The 23,114-nt window shown below is 49.1% G+C and overlaps 1 protein-coding gene across 1 annotated transcript in view; it reads left to right on the top strand.

The window, feature by feature from the left end:
* Positions 1 to 23,114, top strand: part of PTH1R (parathyroid hormone 1 receptor) — a 121,849-nt gene that overhangs the window by 30,317 nt on the left and 68,418 nt on the right. The window lies entirely within an intron of this gene.

Below are 23,114 nucleotides of genomic sequence, written 5' to 3'. Positions count from 1 at the left end.
GGACTGCAGAAGAGCCCTTGCTTACAGCATGGAAGATCTGTGTCTCTGGTCACCCCTCACCCCACTGTGTCCTAGCTAACGTGCCAGCATGCGCTGGGCCCAGGTGCATGCAGTGATGGTATCTCAGGAGGAAGCTAGAAAGCCCACAGTCATTCCGGTTGTGCTGCACATAAAATGCATTTGCTGGTTATTGCAGCTCGAGTGTTTTCTATTAACCCTACAAACAAGCCCACATTATGTGCTCGAGCATGCTCTTTACACCCACATACACAGGCACATTATCTGTGCAGCGCGCTCACTGCGCATACAGGAGATGTGTAAAGTCGATCAAAGGAATCCTGTCCTAAAAGTGCCTGTTTTCCCCACCTGAATGTCTCCAGTAAGTCTGGGGAAGATCCCACCCAGTGTCTCTCCTGTGCTGATGCCATGTGTCATCCGTGGGGTTCCCCCTACACCACCCCAAAGGGTGATGGGCTCCCTGCGTGGTGTGTGCCCATCAAAATGCCCTTTGCCTCAGCCACGTGATGCAGCACAGACTTTGCTTCTCTCTGGGTTTTGCATTAGCGGAGTGGATTAATTTTGCCACACTTTTGCAATGGTGAAAATATGGGGCCTCACAGGGTGTTGGCCACCAGCAGTGATCTCCCCTACACTCTTGGTCCCTGGAGCAGATACGTGCATGCAGCCATCAGCTTCCCTGCCTGCAGGTGACTCTTCATGCCAAGCCATGGAGCAGGAAGCAGGTGTCTGGTGTATGAGATCGTGTTGTCATGGACAAGGGAGGTATTCATGCCATAGGGTTGTCTAAGAAAAGTGTTGTCCAGGGAGCAAGGTCATACTGGCCATCAAGCCCCAGCACTAGCTGAAGTGTGGCATGGTGACTCCCAGGGCCCTTGCAGATGGGAGAGACATGGGCCAAGAGCTGGTGAGAAATGCACATGAGACCTGACAGGTTTTATATCCCCTGTACTGGGGAACAGAGATTTCACAAAGGCCTTCCCAGCAGGGTAGGATGTGGATGGTGGGCTACAACACAACAGGAGCCCTGCTTCATCTTGCAGTTCAGAAAAGGGGGGGTTCCCTGGTCACTTGGGCAATGGTGAGGCTCTTATTCACTTTGCATTATTGCTTTATCATAAGCTGCCTGGGGGATCTTGGGCAGATCCATAGCATTATCAAGATCACTTGCTTCTCTGAGTTCCAGCAGACATCAGACCTTCAGCAAGCTGCATCTGGTGTGTGGGGCTGTGGGGAGGAAGAGGGGCTTCAGCTCTGTGCTTTGATTTGGGATATACAGCCCAGTGCTCAGAGGGGCCCTGCTACAAGATGCAGCTTCTCAGTGTTCCCAGTCTGTGACCCAGATGCACATCCCATTCCCCAGTGCCTCATTGTCCCCACCATGCTGGCAGGGAAAACCATCAAGGACCTACTTTTTGTCACCCTTTTTGTTGCACAGGCCAAAGGGAGAAAGCAAAACTTGCTAAGTGGCTGCTGCAAATGTGCAGCCTGGAACAAGGAACAATCAGCCATTCCCAGTTATCCTAGGATCATTAAAACTGTGTCTGTGACCTGTGATGTCCCAAAAAAGCCAGGGCAGGTCAAGCACTTGCATTTCTGCAGCTATAGGCAGAACACAGAGAACATAGAAAACCAGGTTGTGTTACAGGAGTGGCTGCGGCTGGTCTAGTAGGAAACCAGAGAGGGTGCACAGGTGATATATGACCTGGTGCCAAGCCTGCCAGGGCAAAATCACCACCTTCAAACCTTTCTTGTACATTTGAAATACTTCTTCGCAGTTTCTTGGATGCTGATGCAATGGCAGTCCCAAAATCAGAGCTGGCTGTTCTCCAGGCATCTGCTCTGGAGACACCAGGGTGTAAAAGGGAAAGAGAGAAAGGGGCAGAAATGTTTTCCAAAGCCCTTCAAGCGTGTGTGTGTCTGTGTGTCGCCTGCAGGGCAGCTGTGCAGCAGCATCCGCAGCCCCCAGGCTACCACACAGAGCTCCTGTCTCTCCTCTCTGCACTTACTAGCGAGTGTTGGAGTATTGGTGCGCTCTGAGTCAAATGGCTGGCAGAACCCTGTGTCCCGTGGATGCAGATGGATTACCATAAACTATCCCTCAGACAGCACCTCCCAGCCTCCCCGTACACATCCCCCTCGTCAGCCCTGGCCCCCATGGGAGAGAAGCATCCCTGTGGAGATGCTGCCCTGAGTAAAGCCCAGCCTGCAGACAGACCCCAGCCCTCTGCCTGCTTTTGCATTATTTATTATTGGCCATAGATGGCAGCAAACGTCTCGGAGCATCCCGCTGTGCTGGCTGGCTGCAGCTAGGAGCTGCAGAACCAGAAGCACAAGCCAGGGAAATTCCTCCATCCCTTTGCTGTACATGCACGGTCCCTTCTCCAAAGGGAGAGAACAGCAGAGGTGCAGGTCATCAGCTGGCTCCCGTGCAGGGATCTCCAACAGAGGAGGTCTCGTGGCTGCTAGCAAGCAAGCCCTGGATCTCCTCCAGACGCCCATGCTCCAGGGTGCTGGGATGAACTGGGGGACTGTGGAGGGAGCCAGGCCTGGTGAGACCCTTAGTATTGCTCAACAGGAATGGTCCTGGAGGTCACCAGGGTCTGTAGTGACAGGACAAGGGGCAGCGGTTTCAAACTGAAAAGAGGGTAGATTTAGATCAGACATAAGAAAGACATTTTTTACAATGGGGATGGTGAGACAACAGAACAGGTTACCCAGAGAAGCCGTGGATGCCCCATCATTAGAAGTGGTCAAAGTCAGGTTAGACAGGGCTTTGAGCAACCTGATCTATTGAAACATGTCTCTGCCCGTGGCAGGGGTGTGTACAATCACAGCCCCAGGATGGGGAAGGTGCTGCAACAGGGCAGGAGGGACAGCAGCAGAGAAAGGGCCCTGGTTTGATTCATTTTATCAGTGTAAATGCAGCCATTGTGTCCAGATATAGAAAAAGAAGACAAAACTGAAGGCTTTCCATCTGTAGATCAACACACCCACCTCTGTATCAAGGGACCTTCGACTTTACCATCTCTGTTTGCCAGCAAGACCACAACCATTCCTGCTTTACAGAAACTTAAGAAAAAACAGACAGGATCAGGCCAAAAGTCTGTCCAGCCCCAGGCCCTGTTTCCCATGAAGAACAGTCTCAGATGCTTGGGAAAATGAACAAAAGCCAGAATTGCTGGGAGCCATCCTTCCCCTTCTCCTGCCCCAGATGCCATTTTAAGGCCCCCAGCTCGCAAGGTTGCATGAAGGTTCATGATGTTTCACAGTTGTACCTCCATTCAGTTATTATTTATCTTAGCAGAGGTGTGTCCCGTTTTCAGAGTGGAGCCATCCTTTTCCATCAAGCCCCACACACCCCAGCCTAGTGAAGACCCCTACTCTCCTCTGTGGTCTCAGAGAAGGAAGTAAGGGTAGACCTGAACTCCATCCATCTCCCTCCCTGCACCCCATGCAGGCACTGGACTTGCTGGGGGAGGCAGGCTGGGTCCCCTGTCATAACTTCACATTTGGATATGGGTTAAGGCTCCTGCCTTGGCAGGCTTGCTGGATAGCCTTGGTGGTGTCACTTAGCCTCCCTCTGCACCTCGACTCCTTCACTGTAAGAAAGGGGGTCCTAGTCCTGCTTTACCCCCAGCAGCAGCTTTGAAGGAGTTAGAGGTATCTGTGCATCTCACAGCCCCTGGTGTTTCAAGCTATATTACCTAAACAGAGAAGTAAACACCTTCCCAGGCACTTCACCACTAACACGAAAACATTGCAGGACCTGCAGTTTCTCACTTTGCCTCGAGTTTGCTGGATTCTCTCCCTCTAGCTCTTCATTCTGCATTTTGTTAGCCAGGCTCCAGACCCATGGCTCTTCTCCAGAGCCCAGAATGCTGTTTCTCTGCCAGGTCCCCTTCTCTTTGCAATCCTCTAATTATCATTTCAGGAGCATGATCACCCAGGGGAGAGACAGAGAGCAAGAGGGAGAGATGGAGTGAGCAGGAGTGTGAGTTCCCCCATATGTTTGCCCCTAGAAGTGCAGAAGAGGAATGCTGTGGTTCTATAGGTTGGCTCCTGCAATTAGCACAGCCTGTGTAATTAGACCAAGATAGATAGTGCTGGCAAGGAGACACCTCATCAGTCTAATTTCAAACTGTTATAAAACCAGTGAATGGAAAATGGAGAGTGTTCATTTTTTTCCAATTGAGAAAAGTGCAGGGTTCAGGTTGGTCCGCAGCTCCACCTCGCACACGCGCGCGCACTCACACGTGGCTAAATGAAGCCAGAAGGGAGCAGAGAACACACAGCTGTGACAAATCCGTTGCCTTCTCAGGACACAGAGATATTGAGGGCTCAGGGTGTAGTGTCAAACCCAAACCAAAACTTTCTTTGCAGCATCCCTTGTTTATTTGGCTGTGCTCTTTGTTTATTTACTTAGTTTCCTGCTCCACACCTCCTCCTCATTAACGTTTCCAAAGGAGGTTGGGCTCCCCTGTGCTGGTCAGTTTCGCATGCTTTTTGCTTTGGGGAGTTTACAGTCTGAACCGTGGAGGGAGATGCCCCTGGCCACCCAATGAGTCTGTCAGAGGAGAGAAGGGATTCTGGTTCCTGGCTGTTCTCCCGAGCTGCAGGTCTACACAGTATTCATCCTCCCCTGATCCATTGATCTGTCTTATTTTAATTCATTTCTTTCCCAGCTTTATGGCTTTTCTCCCTTCTGCTAGTGCTCCCTACCCTCTCTTTTCTCCCACAAAGCTTTTCCGTTCCACCTTTTTTCTGTCCCCAGCTACAGCAGGGGCTGGACAGTCTGACACTGCCTGGGAGTGCTGCTCTGCTCCTGTCCTGTGATGGGATAAGGCTGGCTGTCTCTGCAATTAACACATGGCTCGGGACAGAGGAGGGCTGAAAATTATGGGTCCCAAAATGATATCCCCTGCCCTCCTAGAAAACACTGCTGTGATTGCCTCAGCCTCGAACCTTGCTTCTGGGTAGACATCAGAGCCCTGTGCTAAGACTCACGCACGCCAGGGCCAAAGGCAGGACTCCGGGGCTGTGTAGTCCAAGTAAGATGTTGCCCTTTAAAGCACAGGAATCAGCTTTGCACTGAAATGGCTCCAGCTCAGCAGGACATCTTCCCAGAATCAGGCGAGACACTCGCTGTCCTGTCCCGGCACCAGGGAACTGTACGCAGCCTTTTGGAACAAAATCCCACCCGGGCAGCTCACTTGCCTTTAGGTTTTGTTGCAAACTCCCAGGCTCCTGCCAGGTCCAAGTTCACACGTGCCAAGTTCACTTAACCTCTTGTGCTCACCAGGAGACGACGTGTGGGAGGACAGGGAATGGGTAGCATCTTTTTAAATAGCTTGTAGCCATGGCACTTGTCTTCCTCCCTTTTAGAAGCCCCTGGAGAATGGCGTGGAAAAGCAGTGTGCATGTCTGGGCCTGGAAGGTTGGTGCAAAGGGAGCAGGCAAGTCTGTTTGGGACCTAGAGGAGTCTGTGCAGTTGCTTCGTGTTATTTCCGTCACGGCAAAAGCAAAAAACAAAATGGGTGGATGCCATTTGGTGTCTCCTTGAGGATTCCTCCCTAATCCAGGCAAGACATGAGCTCATGATATCCAGGCTAGTTCCCCTTTCTCCAGTAGGACAACTGAACTGCATGCCCAGAAGGTCTGGCTGGGGATGTTTTTGTCTGTTTTTCTAGAAGCTATTGACTTTGAACCCAAATGCCAGCAGAAAGCCCAAAGGTGAAGAGGACAGTTCATACCTGCCCTTGGAGAGAAAACCATCAGGATTCAAATAGTACTGTCATATCGGTTGCCCCCTTGCCAGGAATAGTTTGGATTGTTTTGCCACAGCACTGCTCAGGAACAAAGTAATGATCCAAAGATAACTGCTGTCCATTCTGGAGGCAGAGAGGAGGGTAAGGGATCATCGGTTTATTTTCAGCTGAGAATTTCTGGAATGAAAATTGCAGGGGTTCGGGGTTTTGCTAGCATGTATTATTGCATACATACAAACCCACACACAGGCGCTGCAGTCCTCAGAGCACTTTCTTCACTGCAAAAAGGCTGAACAAGTTGTTGGTTAGCAAGGATACCCATTAGTGGGAGGCATTCTCAGGAATATATTTTCTTGAGGGCACTTTATGACCAGATGTCACCCTTGGCCATTGAATTTCTGTGTTTCTTGACAAGGGACTGCGTCATTTTGCCCTTCAGCAGGCCAACCTTCTAAACTGGGAGACACAAAAGAATGTCAGTGGTGTTTTACTAAGGAAGGCTTTTCCATCTGAGCCAAAAGTTTGAAGGCTGTTTGTAGACATGAAGACATTTTCCCCCACAGCGTGGAGAGGTACCAAGAGGCTTGAGTCAAGATCTAGTCAGCTGAGTTTTTCCCAGTAGTCAGTGCAGGCTCCTCCAACAAGAGTCACGGTATGGGATGGGCTGAATCATCCTCCAGAGCCCATCCCTTGCCTTTTGTGGTGGATGGGGGCTACTCCTAATTTAGGTGCTGTGGTAGGTAAAGTTAGATAAGAGGCCTCTGTGTTGTGGCTATGGTGTTTTTAGAAGGAAACATAAACCCTGCATCTTGATGGCTTGTCATTAAAGTTACATGCAAGCCAAAATACCCAGTTTACTCAGGAGAATTAGGTTCCTGGTTCCTCAAGGCATTGGATCACTCTTTGTTACCTCCTGAGCTACGGCTGCAGAGCACGGACCCAGATTGCCCACACATATTCAGAGCATCCGCATGACATCAGTCTTCTGCCATTTCACATTGTTCAAAAAGTCTTAAAAAGTGCCTCAGCTGAAAGTATTTCTCATAGCATAGGAACCTGTTCATCAGCATGGCAACTAGGTGGGCTGAGGCCATCAGGAGTGATGATCTCCAGGCCACGACCCTCTTCTGGGGCGTCGAGAGAAGCTTAAATTTTTCCACGTGGATTGAGATACCCTCACATTTGGTGTGGGGAAGCAAAGTGCTCTTGGACCAATGCCTGAAGTGAACAGTGGTGTTTATCAATTTTCCTTCTCAGTTCCCACCGAAAAAGATAAGCTAGTGCCAGAGGGTAGCTGAAGGGGCTGGGGGAGACGAGTGGGCCAGGAAACATGTCCGTCCTCTGCTGGGGTACTGTGCAAATGTAAAGAGAGCCTGAGCAAGGGTTCTCCAGGCACCTTCTGTGTCTCTGGAAACCTGAGAGGCATCCTCTCTTGCATGAGGGGTGAAAGCTGTTCCATTTAGATCTCATCCCTCTCCATCTGCTTTACTAACTTCGGCCCTGCTTATGACTAAAGACATTTGGCTTCTGTCTCGGGCTGTCGACCGTGTTGATAGAAGTGGTTTCCTGTTGCAGGTCTTTGTTTTTCAGTGACCAGCTTTCCAGATGGCAGAGGCCACATTTCCCCTTCTCTCCTTCCGAGGACTGTTTCCCTTCTCGTTACCTGCCAATTAGGACTCATTACCCACTGGGGACAGCTGCTTTGGGAGCCAGGAGACTGTGACTGCGGGGCTGAGCACTTCGTGGCATTGCTGGTGGGATGTCACTGCTCTTGCTGTGCGGTTCTCACAAGGAGAACAGAGGGTTTGCTCAGCTGAACCCAGCTGGGGTCTTTCAACCCCAGTTCCTGTCTCCTAAGTGGCAAAACCCCAGATGTTTCAGGAGATGTGGAAGAAATGCCATTGTAAATGTATATGGTGTAACACCCCTCCCTCGCCTCCACCCAGGTTTATTTTCTAACTCCTCAATAAAAATCTGCCCCATGACAGGTGTCTAAGCTGTCCAAAAGTGTTGCTTGTTTGTTTTTTTTTAATTTAGTCCTCTAAAGAAATAGATTTGTTTATGTGTCTACATGTGTGTGCACGCACAGGTATTTTCCTTTGCCACTGTAACTTTCAAGGAGTTCGGGATCTTTTGGAAAACTTTGCACAAATCTGACTTCTAGCTGAGGTTTTAAGGCCAGCCAGTGCCTGCAAGGCCTGTAAAACTCAGCCGTTGGGTAGAGGAAAGCAACTGAACCAGCTGGTGACCTTGCAAACTTAAAGCTAAAACTTGCATTCAGCTTTATTAACCAACAGGGCACCCAGAGTCCCCGAAACCAGAACTGGCATTCACTGCACCCACTATCTGTTCAATGACCTGTTAGCACAAGCTATTCCTAGGTCCAAAAGCCAGCGGGCTTTTCTGTACAACTGAAGACAGAATTTCACCCCGTTATTCCAGCACAAAGCCCATTTCTCGCAGTCAAGATGGGGTGTCTCTTTTTCCGGAGGCATCCCATCTGCTTTTTCAGACGGAGAGCAGTCTGTGCCTTGGGCTAAATTTAAGGCACAGACACATGTACATGCATCAACAAAAAGCCACAGGGCTGGGTGTGCACAAAATGCTCCTCTGAGTATTTCTGAGTAATTTGATATTTGCACGTGCTGATAGCCATATCTGTCTAGATGTTAGTGGATACAAATCACGTATTGTGGTTGTGAGAGCCCTGGTATTCTGAACCGGTCTCTCAGTAAGAGATCCTGCCCAGCACAGTCCGGCTGACGTCAGTGGGGTGGCTCGATTTCCATCAGCCAAAATTCTGGGTCCATTTGCTGCGCCTCAGTCAGTTCGTCGGGGCTGCTGCTGATGGGTGAATTTGCGTCACTCAGCTGCGGTAGGCATTAAAAAATAGCATGAAGGACTCCAAAGAAATGCAGCACTGGTTTTCCCAGCTTCAGGATGAGAAACAGCAAAGAGAAGATGTAAATGGGCGATGTTGTGCTTTGACATGAGCCCTAGACTTGTTTGGGTTCAGGTAGCTTTAGATCAGCCCTGGGAACGTGATGCATAAATCTCCTTTTTTCCCTGACGCGTGACAGGCAGTCCAACTTCAGGTGTGCCTGGGACGGCTGTATCGGGGTCCGCTTGCTCTGTGCGTGGCCAAAGGACTGAAGGGCACCTTCAGGTCCTGAGTGGTAGGTGGCTGGAAGGACTCTTCCCCTGGTGATGGAACCAGCCTGGGGAGACAAGCTGATTGTCACAGTGCCTCTTACATGCCTGGAGCTACTTGTGATGAACCATGCTGAGCAATAACCATGAAAGGTTGGTAGGACCACAAGGCCACAGCTTTGGTGTCGGTGCTGACACATTGGGCCTACAGTTCCAAACAACACAGAGAGAAACTGAAGGCTGAGGTCACAGGAGACTGTGAACACCACTACAGAGTAGGGATCCTAGCAAACCAGGTCACCCCAAACAGTCTGAGCGCGTCCCCTGGTGATGGCTGGGCAAGCAGACGAGCTCAGGGCCTTTCATCAGGAAAGCCCAAACCAGAGAGAATAAGGTTTTAGGCTCGTGATGACAAGTTGCAGGCATCCTGTTTCCAAAAAAAGAGCAATGGCCTTTTTCAGTGCAATACTGAACCAGAGCTCCTGGCAGCAGCATCTTTAAAGAAATCTCCAAAAGTCACAATCAAGAATATTCCCTGATGGCAGAGATGGAGGATTGATTTCCAGAGCCAGGAAAACTTACTCCTTTTGCTTCTCATAGCCAAGTTTCCCTTCCCTCACCTTCCCACCCATAATACCAGTTCACCTGCAGAGTATAAACGCAGGCTCAACCTGCTTGACTTCAGGTCTCCTTTCAGAGTTCTGCTTTCCATTTGCATATAACCGCGACCCCAGATTCCTGCTTCAGTCTCACCTTCCTGCTCCGGCTCACAGCTCTGCAGCATCCTCCCGATTCCAATGAAATTCTTTCCCCTCTGCTTCGTGTTGACACAGAAGTTTAGCCTCCAAATCAGGATGTGAGCAGGCACTGTTTGTCATAATCCCTCCACCAACCTCACCCCACAAAGAATCTGTTTTCAAACGGACAAAAACTCATTAGCTGGTTTATGAGCTTGTTGATGCACACTGGTGGTTGACTTGTTTCTGAGTCCAAAGTGAATTTTTTGGAAAAACTTTCAACTGTAAAGAACCAGGGTGGTTAAATACAGTGGGATATTTTTAGTTGGGTTTGTTTGTTTTGGTGTTTTTTTTCATAAATAACAATCATCTGCCTTTGTATAGGCTGAAAAGATCAAGTGTGGAAGGGAGGCTGGGCTGTGATGGAGAGAGCAGCAAGTCATTTGTCCTAGGGCAGGCAATGGGGTGTCAAGGGCAGGGGTCACCATCACTTGCAGGACAGCATGCTGATTAGCAAGGAGGGTTTTGCACAGGGTAAGCAGCAGCAGAAAAAAAAAATTTAAAAATCTCAGATCCAGCCAGGTGATCTGCTATTCCCCACCGCAGAGCTGTGGCTCCGGCAGATACAAGTATTGGGAGAAAAAAATTGTTGAAACACTTGTTAAGGGGGCTATGGCTTATCTGGAATATCTTGTTCCTGCATAAGCCATGTCTGGTGACTTTATAAACTCTGAGGGGGGGGGGGGGGGGGGGGGGCGGGGCGGGGAAAGAAAAAAGAAAGGGATTGATATTTTAAACAGCTATTCTGAGACGTACAGATGGAGAGGATGCAGAGGTGCAGGAGGAAGGCGAGTAATTCACCCACCTCACTCTCGGTGACATGGGGAGGGGGGAACCACTCCCCCTGAGCTCATCTCCCAGGCTCCCTTTATAGCCGCTGAGGAAAAACAGGCACTTTTAAGGCATGATTCATGTGCCCTGTTTACGTGTCTACTTGAGGAGGAGATAAATCATGCCTGGCACTCCAGTCAACGCAATGACAGCTCTAGTAAACGGAACGCTGCCAGCGCTGGACACTGATGGGGACTTTTCCTTGGTATGAAACTCTTCTGCCTCCAGCACAGGGTGGCCCCAGCCCAGCAGCACATCGGGACGGTGCTTACCCTCCTGCTGACCCACACCCAGGAATAGTCCGGGACCGGGAAGCCCGGCGCTCCAGTGCCTGCTCCAGGGCCGGAGGGGTTCCCCAGCCATAACTCATTCCCCAACGAACACAAATACCATCTATTTTAAGCAGATCTCTGCTGGCGCTGAAGAGAGCCCAAGGTGACTAGTTCCAGTGAAGACATCTGCATTTAGTCAGCCGAATCCTTTCTAAATGTTATTTTAAAAGGCTGCTGGCAATTTATACATGTCTGATTTTTTATTTTTCTTTTTTTTCCAAAGTGCAGTAACAACTGTGAAGACAACTGTGAAAAAAAATACAGGAAAATAATACATGCACATACCCACAGAGGTACACTCATTCCCCTGTGGTCTGTGCTTTTTGCACTCCCAAAGGTACTTTTAGATAGATTACTTTTAAAAGCATCAGGCCACATTATCCAGAGACATTTGTTCTGATTTCTCAAGGGGCCTTTAAGACCCAGCTTTCAGAAGAGCTTTGTCTTTGTCTCAACACCTCAGTAAGATTTGAAAAGAGCTATTAACATGGAAGGAGCCCCAGTGCAGGATCGCTGGCTGTATTTTCCCAGAAGCACGGCATTCCGTGTGCTAAGCTTGTGTTAAATTGCAGACGCTCAAGCGAGCTGGGCACAGGAGGCTGAGCAGCCTGTCCCAGCGCTGCACATCTGTGCTGTTCCATAGCCCAGGTCTGTGAGCCCACCACAGGGTTAGCTTGACCCCAGCCATGCCATGCCACACCAGGGCCACCGGCATCCTTTCTCGTTCCACATCATAGACATGCCCAGGAGAGCCAAGACTCCCTCCGCAAACCCCTCTAAGATCAGCAATGCCTTTTGCCAGGCAAAAGGGATGCAGCCAGTGCCCCCAAAGGTCTTGCCTATTGATCCCTGGATATTATTATGCTACAAGTTGATACCAGGACAAACAAGCATTATAAGCAGGAATACTTTTAGCCTAGAAATTAGAAGGAGGGCTTCTAAGAAACATGCAAAATTCCTGAACACCTTCCAGTCAAGAGTCATGGAGATGAGGAAGCCTAAAATAGAAGCCTGAAGTAGCGTAAATAGGTGAAATGCCTGGACAACAAACCCCCGAAGCCCTTTATGTACCGAATTTTCTCTGATTTCAGAATTAATGTCTATCCTATCATAGAATGGTTTGAGTTGGAATGGACCTAATTTAAAGGTCATCTAGTCCAACCCCATCCTATGTTTTTATGCATCAGAAGAGATTTTAGGTCTTTTCTTACTGCAACTGCTTGGGGAGCAGATGTTTTGGTTGGACAGTCTGTGCAAGTTTCACCCACCCTCTGAATTCCAAGGGGGGGTTTGGGGGAGCCTGTGGAGGGATTGAACCCAGAACTGGCTTATGGACACACAGATGTACACACAGAGGTGCACACACAGATGTACACACGCACAGATGCACACACACACAGATGCGCGCACACAGACAGACATTCAGCACCGGGTGCCCTTGGCAGGCAGGCAAACCAGCTCTCAGGGTGCACATCGAGCAAGGGATGGGAACCAGGATGTATCCCATGCTGTGGTCCCACAACATGGATATCACTGTGGCTCTAGCTGCTCCTTCAGGTGTGTCAGTAAAAAAACTCTTTAATGCACCTCCTTTTTGTGGGAGAGATGGTTGATCAGCTCCAGGTGACCCCGAGTGGGGCAAGTCCCCACAACTAAAACTGCTACCGTGCAAAACCAGAGCAAGGAGCACGAGGAGGGCATTCCAGCTCGAATTGGGCTGACCTGACGTTGATCTAAAGCTAGAGCACTTCTATAATTTTCCGCTCAGGAAATCATAGACTCCATCTCCCCCATTCACATTTTAAACCGGAAGAGATTGATTTATTTTTTGTTGATAATTTTTGCTGAGTATTTTTATTTTATTGTGACTGAAGCTGGAAACTAAACCCCTTTTGACCTGCTTGTTTGATTTCTGATAAAATCCAGGATTTCACTGTACACGCCTCTGTTAAGCAGCAATACAGACAGAAGTGGATGAAATATAAATAGCTCTGGTGAAGGGAGGGCTAGAGATGCTTTCCCATGCTACTTTCAGAAAAAAAAACCCCTGAGTATTTGTATGTACCTAGACTAACACAGAATAAATTAAAGCTTAATCTTGATTGCTGGGGCAAGGTTGGACCACCTTTGCCCCTGGGACCACTAACCTACCATTGTGAAAATAAAACAAAATACAGCAGTCATTTCTTTAAGGCCACAAGGGATACTGTGATTCTTTGCTGTATTTGAACAAGCACCTCTTGAAGCTCCCAGTGCCTCGGGATATATGATGCAGCCCGGCTGAGATGGGGGGTGGGCCTTTTAGCTGAATTTGTTCACATTTAGTGTCTCGCCTTGGGAAAATTATGTATTGCTTCCTGTGCTGATTTCTCTAGGAATTTGGATTTTTCCCTCTAATGTGGTGCAACCCCTTTTGCCCAGGTGTTGCTTATCATGGTAATCAGTCATTTCCCCTTCTAAAGTATCTAAAGCAGGTATGCACCTAATCGTAACAAACTCAGCTCAGCCACCTTTCTGCTCTGGGCTAGGAGATGCAACCAGCTGGCCAGCTGTCAGTCATGGTGGCCTTGACATTTGGGAATGGCAGAGTCCAGCTGCAAGTTAGAGCAATGGTGGTCCTTCTCCTTACCACATCATGTCACAGAAACACCACTCTGCCTCCATTTCAGCAGATTTGCCAGGTGGAAGAGGAGAGGGGAAAGCAATCTGCTCCTTAACTAATTGATTTCTTCTTTGCACTCAGCACTGCTGTGCTGCTGTTCAAAAGACCATCTTTGGTCACTGTGATTAAAAGGGTTTGCGGATCTCAAGAGAGTGCTAAACCCTGGTGAGATGCAAGCAACAGAAGAAACTAGGATGCAACAGGTGGTTGGAATAATCATTTGCCAGCATTTCACATCAGAGAATCACGCAGTGCGTTACTATCCGAACCACTAATTAAAATTGCAAGCACCCCGCTGAAGTGGCATGATGCATTGTAGCAGCTGGTCAGAACATTTCCCTCAGCATTTATTTTCCCAATGGAAAATGGCTTCTGGATGAAATGGGCATGTTATTGAAAAGCTTTTTTAATAGGGGAAAAAAACCCACCTCTTTTTTTTCTTTCTTTTTTTCTTTTTTTCTTTTTTTTTTCTGAGAAAGCTTAAAATCTGTCTTTTCCTTTCACAAAGAGCAAAGCTTTAAGCCTAGGAAAAATATCAGTTACTCAGGGCAAACAGATCTGTCTAATATTTGTATATGTGTATTTAGGTTTTGTAATGAAAACCCAGAAGAGCACAAAGAAACAGCAACATTCCTAATAGTGCTGATTTCTTTTGTTGCCGAACTAATTACTCTTCAACTAGCTCTGTGCCTTTTTCATTATGGCTGAAACCCACAGTCCCGCCAGCAAGGGAGAAGAAAGGAAGACCCCAGAATCCTGGCAACAAGTCCTGTGAGTGTTAGAGCATTTTACCTAGATCCAGACCAGCGATTCCCTATGAACTGCCCTTGCAGCTCCTAGGAATGACATAATGCTTTGGCATCCTTTTGACTGGGTTTTCTCTTGGGAGTCTATTTCTAAAGTCGCCGTCTTGTAGTGCTCAGAATTGCTGCTGAATGCAAAAGAACATGCCAATGTCAATATTGTTATTGACATTTTTGTGTAGAAAAGGGACTGAGGATGCAAGGAATATGAGAGACACTGCACAGGGTTCATGTAGTGCAGGAATCTTTCTGTATCCTTATAGATAATGGAGATCTTGTTCATGCTATCAATGTATGTGAGGCACTGTTTAGGTTCACCTAAAAGTAGGCATTTAAATCGGAGTTGATCAATCATGCCTATAAGGTGTCTGTTTCTCCTCAGTGGCTTCGAAGGGAGTGCAGAGCTTGGATGTAGGTGTCTGAGCTCTAGGTGCTCAAAATTATATGGTTTAGATCCCTGTAATGTGCTAGAAGGACCTATAACTGAGGGTACCGACCTTCGTCCCACAGGTGCTGCTGCATGGCTTTGTTAGAGCAGCTTTGATTTCTTCAGGCAAAGGAGCTTCTGGTGTGAGGAGGAAGAGAGCTCTGCTCAGATCCAGACTTGTGTCACTTGTTTCCCAAGTCCTTTACACCCTTTTTGGGGAACCTTACCCTAACCCCTCATTTTTGCCTCCTTGCACGGCTCCGGCTTTTGTCTGCTGTGTAATTTACACCACTGCTTACTTGACATGAGAATCTGGCTTCTGGAGATCCATCGTGTTTGCCTCTTTGGGGCTTGAACTGTAGGAGGGTGTATTATTTCTTGTGATAATCCACCTTACTTGTGCTTTCCATGGAAATCTGCCGAAGCCTGATTTTGCCTCTGTTTATGGTTAGTCTGGACCAGCACCATCCACTGAAACCAGTCACTTGGGTCAGAGATGGGTCAACCAAGCACTGACTCATGGAGCAAAGGCATGACAGCCTGCAGCCCGGCTGGGGGTGGCTGGGAGCAGGCACGCCCCTGGGAGAAGGTGCCCTGAGCCATCTGTCCTGTGGCTCACAGCAAAAGATCAAAGGGATGTTCTGAGCAAATTCAACAGCAAGACAAAACAAGAGGAGAAACCCTCAGAGGTTTCAGACTAAGGAATTTGTTGTTGCCATAGGGGTATGGAAACCAAGAGCCACAGGCAGGTGACTGGACATTTGAGGAGACAGCAAGTCTTTCCAGGTTTACAGCTACAAAAGGTGAGCTGGAAGGGGGGAAGGATGTTAGGGCTGGAGGGAATCTGTCACCTCAGCCTGCAAGTCTCTAATGACGGGGTGTTGGGAACCCTCTTTTGAAAATGGCTATCCCAGAATGTCATCCTCAGGTTACTTCCCAAAGCATCTGCAGTTTTCCCAAAGCATCTGCAGGTGGCTTCCAGTCCTACCTGCCCGTCAGTGATTCCTGCGCTCCTGGCAGCCCCTGTTGGCCAGGCTGTACTGCAAGGCTGAAAGGTGCCTGGGTTAGCAAAGGGTCCGGCCCCGCTGCCTGCACCAGCCCAGCTGGGCAAACCTCTGTGACCTTATGGCACATAAGAGAAAAAAAAAATATTACCTTTTTAGCCCCAGAACAAGGAGAGGAGAGGCTCCCTCTCTTCCCCAGAGGGCAGTGAGCCAGGCAACTATCTGACTATCACAAATCGTCACTGCCAAATAAACAGCACCACATTTTAGTGCAACACAGAAGGGTACACAAGCCCAGGCATTACCGACCCCCCGATTTAGGATGCCGTTCATTGAAAGTAGGCCTGGTGGCTCAGTGCCTGCATTTACCAGTGAGTGGTGTGAGCTCACCAGTGGGTGATGGGAGCATGGCAATGTCTCAGAGGGGAATCAATGTGCTGGAGCTGCAGTGGAGCTGGGGAATAGGATGGGAAAACCCAGGAGGGCAAGACGTGTCAAGGCTGTAATAGTCATAATACGTTTTTCCTCTATGATCTATTTTAACTGTACTTTCTGCCACCCTGCCAGCCCACTTGCAGGACCCCCAAGAGGGTGCAGATCAAGTCACTGCATCCTTGTGCACGCTAGTCCACAGTGAGTAAATGCAGTGGGTCTCACCCAGGTGAGTGAGAGTCTCGAGGCAGGGGAAGAAACAACCTCCTTGGAAGGAAAATATTCCATGTCTGTAGGATGCAGGAGCCTGAGCCACTCTTAGAAGGAAAGCTGAGCCTGCACCCAGCCATCACACAAGTTCTATCAGTGCACACAGAAATGGAGGGATGCCTTTTATTTACCCCAAGCCCTTTGCAAGGGCAGAGATCCTGGCACAAGCCAGAAGTTCTTACCTGCAGCATCTGGAGCACAGGCTGGACCCATTATGCTGCAGGTTGCTCTGCTGGGAGGTGTCCCGGGTTGGCTCCACGCAGCATGGACATTTTGAGCTGGAGCTGCAGTGGGGTTGACAGCCAGACTGTGCCTGGGGCTGCACGACCACTTACCAGTTACGGGCTTGATCTTCACTCCAGGGTGCAGAAAGAGCTATCGGAGGTACCATAAGGATGTCCATCCCACCCACTCTTGTTTTGGGCCAGAAGACAGGCTCACAAGAAGTTGCTTAGCAAGATTTCTGTTCTTTTCTGATAATTGCTTGTTATGGAGGGATTCTTTAGATAGGGCAAGACCCTGTGGCCTTCAGGGCACTGCTGAGTGCCCTTGTCTTATTCCTCTATCCGATGCGATTAAGCAGGGCCATACCCATTAACCTGAGCATAGGCTGGCACGCTGAGTGCAGCTGCGGTCCTGGATGCTGCTGCAGAAGCTTGTTAGGTTTCTGGTCTGACTGCTGGTCAAAGGACTGCTGTCAATGTGACAAGCTTTTGCTGACATTACTTCTAATGTCCTCCAGAGAAAACATACCTTCAAAATAAAAACAGGTGTTTGGGTTGATGTGGGTTTTTTGTTTGTTGTTGTTGTTGCTACTAGAAACTACCTTGATCTGCAGGGTTTTTACTGTCACAGTGGTCTCAGTTAATATAAAGGACCAGATGTCATAGTCAAGAGAAACCTGGTTTTCCTGGAAAGTTTAGTGCCATGAGAGCGCTCTGCAGCTGCTCTCCAGGAACAGCAGCTCGCCGGTGTCAGCATCCTCCGGCACAGCAGCTATGGGACCTGTGGGACCTGTGGGACTCTGGCTGCTTGAGCAGGTGGATTTTGCTGCCTGTGCTTATCATGCTGACTCACATTAAGCAGGGTCAGCCCATCACTGTCTTCTCCAGCAGCTAGTTATCCACATGCCAAAGGCATCAGCCTAGTCTCATGGGTTGGCTGAATATTCAAACAGTCCTGGGCAAGCATCTAGGTTCCCAGACCAAGGCGGGAGAATTCCCTTCAGAAAAAAACGAAAGGGAAGTCACTTCTGCAGAAACCTGAATGTGGGCTGGAATGTTTCCTTCTGTTCCTGCAGGGCCTTTCTCCCAGCATCCAGGACTAGGACCCAGAAGGTACCCATGCTCCCAGAACCTCCTTGAGTCCTAAGGAAATCTATACACCTGCAGTCACAGAGCTGTTTCCAGCTCCCTGACATCTCAGAGACATGCTGAGATGACTTTTTGTTGGCTGTGTCTCTTGTGCTTGGCACCTTTGCTCTCAAGGGTGCTAACAGGAGATATTAACATGTATTATGATAGGCAGTCTGTTAGTCATCTGGGTAAAACTTTAGTACACGCAGTAATTTCAGTACGAGAGCTCCCTTTCCGTTACAGCAGATGGTATTTGTGGCCCATCTTAGGCAGGAGATGAGATATAGACCTGCTAATTATCATCAAGCCTTCAGGTATCCACTAAAAATATTTCAAGTGCACAGGCATTAAGTGATTTGCCTAAGGCCAAAAAAGATGGCAGTGTCAGAGGAAGGATTTCATCCCTGCTGTATAAGCCAGGAAAAGAGGGAAGCTCACCCAGCATAGCGAGGAATAGAAACCACATTTCTGCTGGTCCTGTGCAGGATGGTCCTCAGTCAATCGGCTTAATCCACCCCGTGCACGCCTGCTCTGACGCTCTGAGCACCCACAAAGGGAAGAGAGGCCGGTGCGCTGTGATGGCGCAGGGCTGATGCCCCCAGGAGCCTCCTCCCAGGTCCTGCGGACAATGAGGCAGGTGATGTATTACTGCAGCAGAAGCTGGGAAGACCTAAGAGTGCCTCTAATTCGATTGCGGTGGGGAGCCAACTCCTTGTGTACTCGGCACGGCTTTTCTGGCACCGGCCAAGGAATGCTGGCACGTCAGCTCCTCCAGAGCTATTAGTGGTGCCGCACGCTCCCAGGCTGCAGAGAATACGTGCACTGTGCTGCAGCCGCCCTGGAGATCCCACCAGGCCACGCTCTTCCATGCCACCCGCCGCAGAGCTCCACCACACTAGGGCAGGGCTCTGGGTTTCAGTCCTGGTCTTGGCAGGGGTTCCAGCAGGCAAGAAATTCAGGTTTTCTCCAATTCTTGCAACCTCCCCCGCTCCATCAACCTCCCTTTCCTGCTCTGAAGGTTTGTTTGCGCTTGCCTACGTGCAGTGAGGAGAAGTTCAGGTGAGCATCAAAGCGATGGGGTTGTGTGCAGCCTGTCTCAGAGGGCTGGCCACCCCAAATGCCCTGCACAAGCCACAGTAATTTGCATGTCCTCTTCTGCCAGGAGTCTGCAGCTTGTACTGACTCTCCCCAAAGCCATATAGATACCTGGATCCACAACATAATTTAAACTCACAGCACTTGCCTAGGTACCTGCACTTCCACTCTGGCTCTGAAACTGTGTCTTGCTGTAAGAACTCAAAGTGAGGAGTAAGTCTTTGTATACCAAAGTTATTTTCAACAGAGACCAAACCAGCCTAGCCATGACTCTCTCAAAACGTTCCTGCTTTTGGACCCTCCAGTTCTGATTTCAGCCCTGGAAAAACAGTGACTGAGACCCACTGTCGACCACTCTAAGTTATATATAAACTGGAAAGGTCCCTGGCTCTGGGTTCATGACTATCATCTCTGACATTAAGTACCAAGCACGGTTCCTTGGATGCTTTTCACCAGGGTGAAAAAGCCCAGCCTGCTCCCTAGCTCAGTCGTTGTGCATCAGCCATCATTCCCGTGTGACTGTTAGGAAGCATCCATCCTCTTTTTAGAGGGTGCAAAAGTTTGGCAGCAAGGATGTGGATTGCCCCATGCACCTCAGGGCTGGAGAACAATGCTGGACGGTTTGATTCACCCATGCAGACCCACAGCATCTTTCCTAAGCGTGATTGTCTGCCGCTTGGCTGGAAGAACACTTTCTGCCCTGGCCAACACCTGTAACCAATATCCTTCCTGCAGCTGCAGAGATGCTCAGACACAGCTGGATAACCAACTTATCTGCATCTTGACTCCGTGATGCAGAAAGAGCTGTCGGAGGCACTATAAGCATGTGGCAGACAAGCAGGCATTATTTGGGTGATACCTAGTTCAGGAGGTGATGCCTCGTGCTCTGGAAATGTTTATTTCTCTGCACTGACCTCTGAACTTAGATGATATGAATCCCACTGACACACATTTATGGGCACAGCATAGTCACAGAAGCTTGATCCCCACTGTGGTGGCTATCTCCACTGAGGGATTATTTTCCTCACCAAACCCACGCTGGCATCTGCCTTTGCTGTTGCCATCAGTCACTGGTACCTGACCCTCAGCTACCATCCCTGCTGCTCAGCATGTCCCACACAGGAGGATGTGTGGAGGCACACTCCAGAGGGAGCAGATATTGCCACTTTGCTGTGAGCTGTCTGAGCCACCGAGGTTCCTCTGCTTTCCGCTGTGGCTGCTGGCACACGCAGTGCGGAGGCGGGGATTGCATCCAGCCCATACCTGCCTGGCCCACAGGCTTGGCACAGCGTGCACAGGGCCGAAATTCCTCATCTCCCTGCGGTCTGTATGAGGTAGCATCCCACCAGCAGATGTGACCTGGCATGAGTAAAGCCCAAACCCTAGTACTGGGGCGGCAGGCTGAGGGGTGTGGGACTGACCATTTGCAGTAGAAGCATCTCAGGAGCATCCACCAAGCCCCTTTATGGACATCAGCGATGGGAAGAATGAGTCGAGCTTCCAGCTGACTGCTTCCCCAGACAGGAGGGAAGAACAGAGGGCTGCACCAAGCCAGCCCAGTGTTGTGTCTCTTAAACCTGTGTGTGTCTCTGGCTGGGGAATTGCTGGGTCTGGAGGCTGGATGCCTCTGGATGTCTGGCACCAAGACAGCAAAATGCACACAGGGCTCTGGAAAGGAGCGGGTTAGCCTGACCTGAAGGCTTTGTGGAGTCCCAGGTCTCCAAGCCGCGGTAGGGAAAGTGTGCCAAGACTTGGCCTCCCTCAGAAAATTCATGGGCTGCATGGGGCCACGATGTGATCTTGTGCTTGATCCCTGATCAGGGCTCAGCAGCCTGTTGTAAGATGAAGAATTGATGTTTTGGAAGGAGAGGGGGAAAAAAAATGTGAAAAGAAAAAAAAGGCAAAAAAGAAATCAATCACAGCATGGCCTGGAGCAGTTGTATTGGATATTCAGTCAAGCAAAAAGGCTGATGATTTGCCAACATGAAGGCTGTGGAGCAGCAGTTCCAGCTGCAGGAGCTGTTTTCTCATTCCCGTTGCAAGCAGGGCTCCCCCTGATACCAACAGAAAAGAGCTTAATGCTTCTGCAGCTTGTTACTGCTCGTTGTACTGTCTGCTCTGAAATCTGTCTTTTCCTCTCCTTCGTCACTCCCTCTCCGGGCGAGCCATACATGCACAAAAAAGTTAAGAGGTAGTCCAACCTGATAAGGCAAGGAAATCTGAGGTTTGCTGTGCCAGGGGGAAACTGAGGCAGAGAGGCTGTCACCTGCACTCACTTTTCAAACTCAACTTTTCAAACTCACTTCTTCCCAGCAATAGGAGGCGCAGTTATCTAGCAAGCTTAGATTTGCAAAGGGAGGTAGGTAGCCAAAGTTCAGTGCCACATTAGTGAGAGGAGATCACTGACCTCCCAGCTGAGGCTGGTTTGCCTCTGGGCAGCAGCTCTGCCCTGCGAGTGCCTGAACCAGGGAGCTGAAGCTGCTGTTGCAGGATCGCATGTGCCAGTCGGTGTCCGGAGCTGCCTGAGCCCACCCGTGCTCGAGTCCAGGCCCTACCTCTGTAAGTGCCCTTATGGGCTGCCTGGACATGGAGTCACTGCCACATCTTGTCTCGCTTTGGGCTGGCAATATCGGGCCCTTCTAGGCTGGAGAACCATGAGGAACATGCCATGACTGCAAAGGCAGGTGGGATACAAGGGGATTCAGATGATGAAGTGGGGATGTCCTGAGTGTAGTACCTTTAGATGGAGATCTAGTCCATTAAGTCAGTGGACTCTAGAAGAGCATGATACGTTTCATTTTACAGCCTAGCATCACTCTCTCCATCACTCTGCCTCTTTTGTCCAGACCAACCTCCCTCCTTTCTAGATGCTTCTCAGGTCTGACTTGAGTTTTTCAGTGGTCCAAGGGTGATGCCCCAGTTGAGGCATTCCAAGCATGATGCTACACAAAAGCATCTCCAGCTGGGCCTTTCCCTTTAGTTGAGCATCAGCCTTCACAAAATTGCCTCTTGAGAAGTCCTCAGAGGTCTCTGGAACAACCAATTCAGTCTCACCAATGAATTGAAATCTCAGGGGGTAAAAAACAATGGCAAGTCCAAAGCTGGGGAGTTGGGATCCTGTACAGTGGAGCTGTAAAAGTCTTTTCCAGCTGGGACTGATTGACAGCCTCAGGGCTAGTAAACCCATAACACTTAGAGGGCTGCTCACCCTACGCCCAGAGCTTCAGGTCCCTTGCTGCATTTTAGATGCTTTGTTAGGTGAGATGTCACCAGCCCTTATCACTCCATGCCTCAGTTCCCAGCAGCTGGTGGTAGTAAGGACACTGCTCTACCATAAACAAATGCAGAGCAGCTCAGACTTATCAAGACCTTTCCATCAGTCACTGGATCCAAAACCTTTATCCTGAAATAGGAATCCTGGCACCCTCTTGGCAAAGGAGAGTGGCCGCACCTTTTGGCTGGAGAGCCAGAGCAGCCTGACACCGGGACTGTCCACACATCTTTCTGGGGAAACAAAGTGTGGTTTGCTTGGGTTATCTGATTTTCTTACCTCTGCACTGCTCAGAAAAATTGGGAATCTTGTCACTTTTGTGGCAAATAACAGGAAGAATAAGATTTTTCCCTCTGCAGCTGCACCCAGGGGGAATTTAAAGATGTTATAGTCAACATTTTAATGACTATTTCACAGGCAGTATGGGAAGAGCTTGTTTTGGCTTAATTCAAAGGAAAAACAAAGACATTTGTATGTGTGGGGTTGGACAGGTATATACATTTGTTATTCCTATATATGAATATTTTTGAGTCTATATTTGAATAGATTAGTCTAATTTTGAGCATCTAAACACGGCTGAGGTGTGATAGTGGCACACCAGTTATTAGTACTCATGGACCAGAGTCACCAAGAATGTGTTTTGTTAGTATTACTACTTAATAATAGGTAATTAATTCTTACTACTTAGTAGCAGGTGTTTACTCATAGACATTTCTTTCAATTGTTGTGCTAAATGGCTTTCAATTAGACACTCTGCTGGGAGTCTTTCATTCTTCAGCGTCAATGGTATTGACCTGATTTCAGACAAGCCACAGTAGTTGTGAAATGGAAAGAATCCTGTTTCTGGGAAGTTCCGAGAGCTGAGTAAAAGCTGTTGGCATCCTCCTCCCAAGCACACT

Source organism: Falco cherrug, chromosome 4 (assembly GCF_023634085.1).
Source record: "Falco cherrug isolate bFalChe1 chromosome 4, bFalChe1.pri, whole genome shotgun sequence".
Taxonomy (NCBI): domain Eukaryota; kingdom Metazoa; phylum Chordata; class Aves; order Falconiformes; family Falconidae; genus Falco; species Falco cherrug.
Note: the sequence above shows the minus strand (reverse complement) of the source record. Positions and strands in the feature narration are given on the sequence as shown.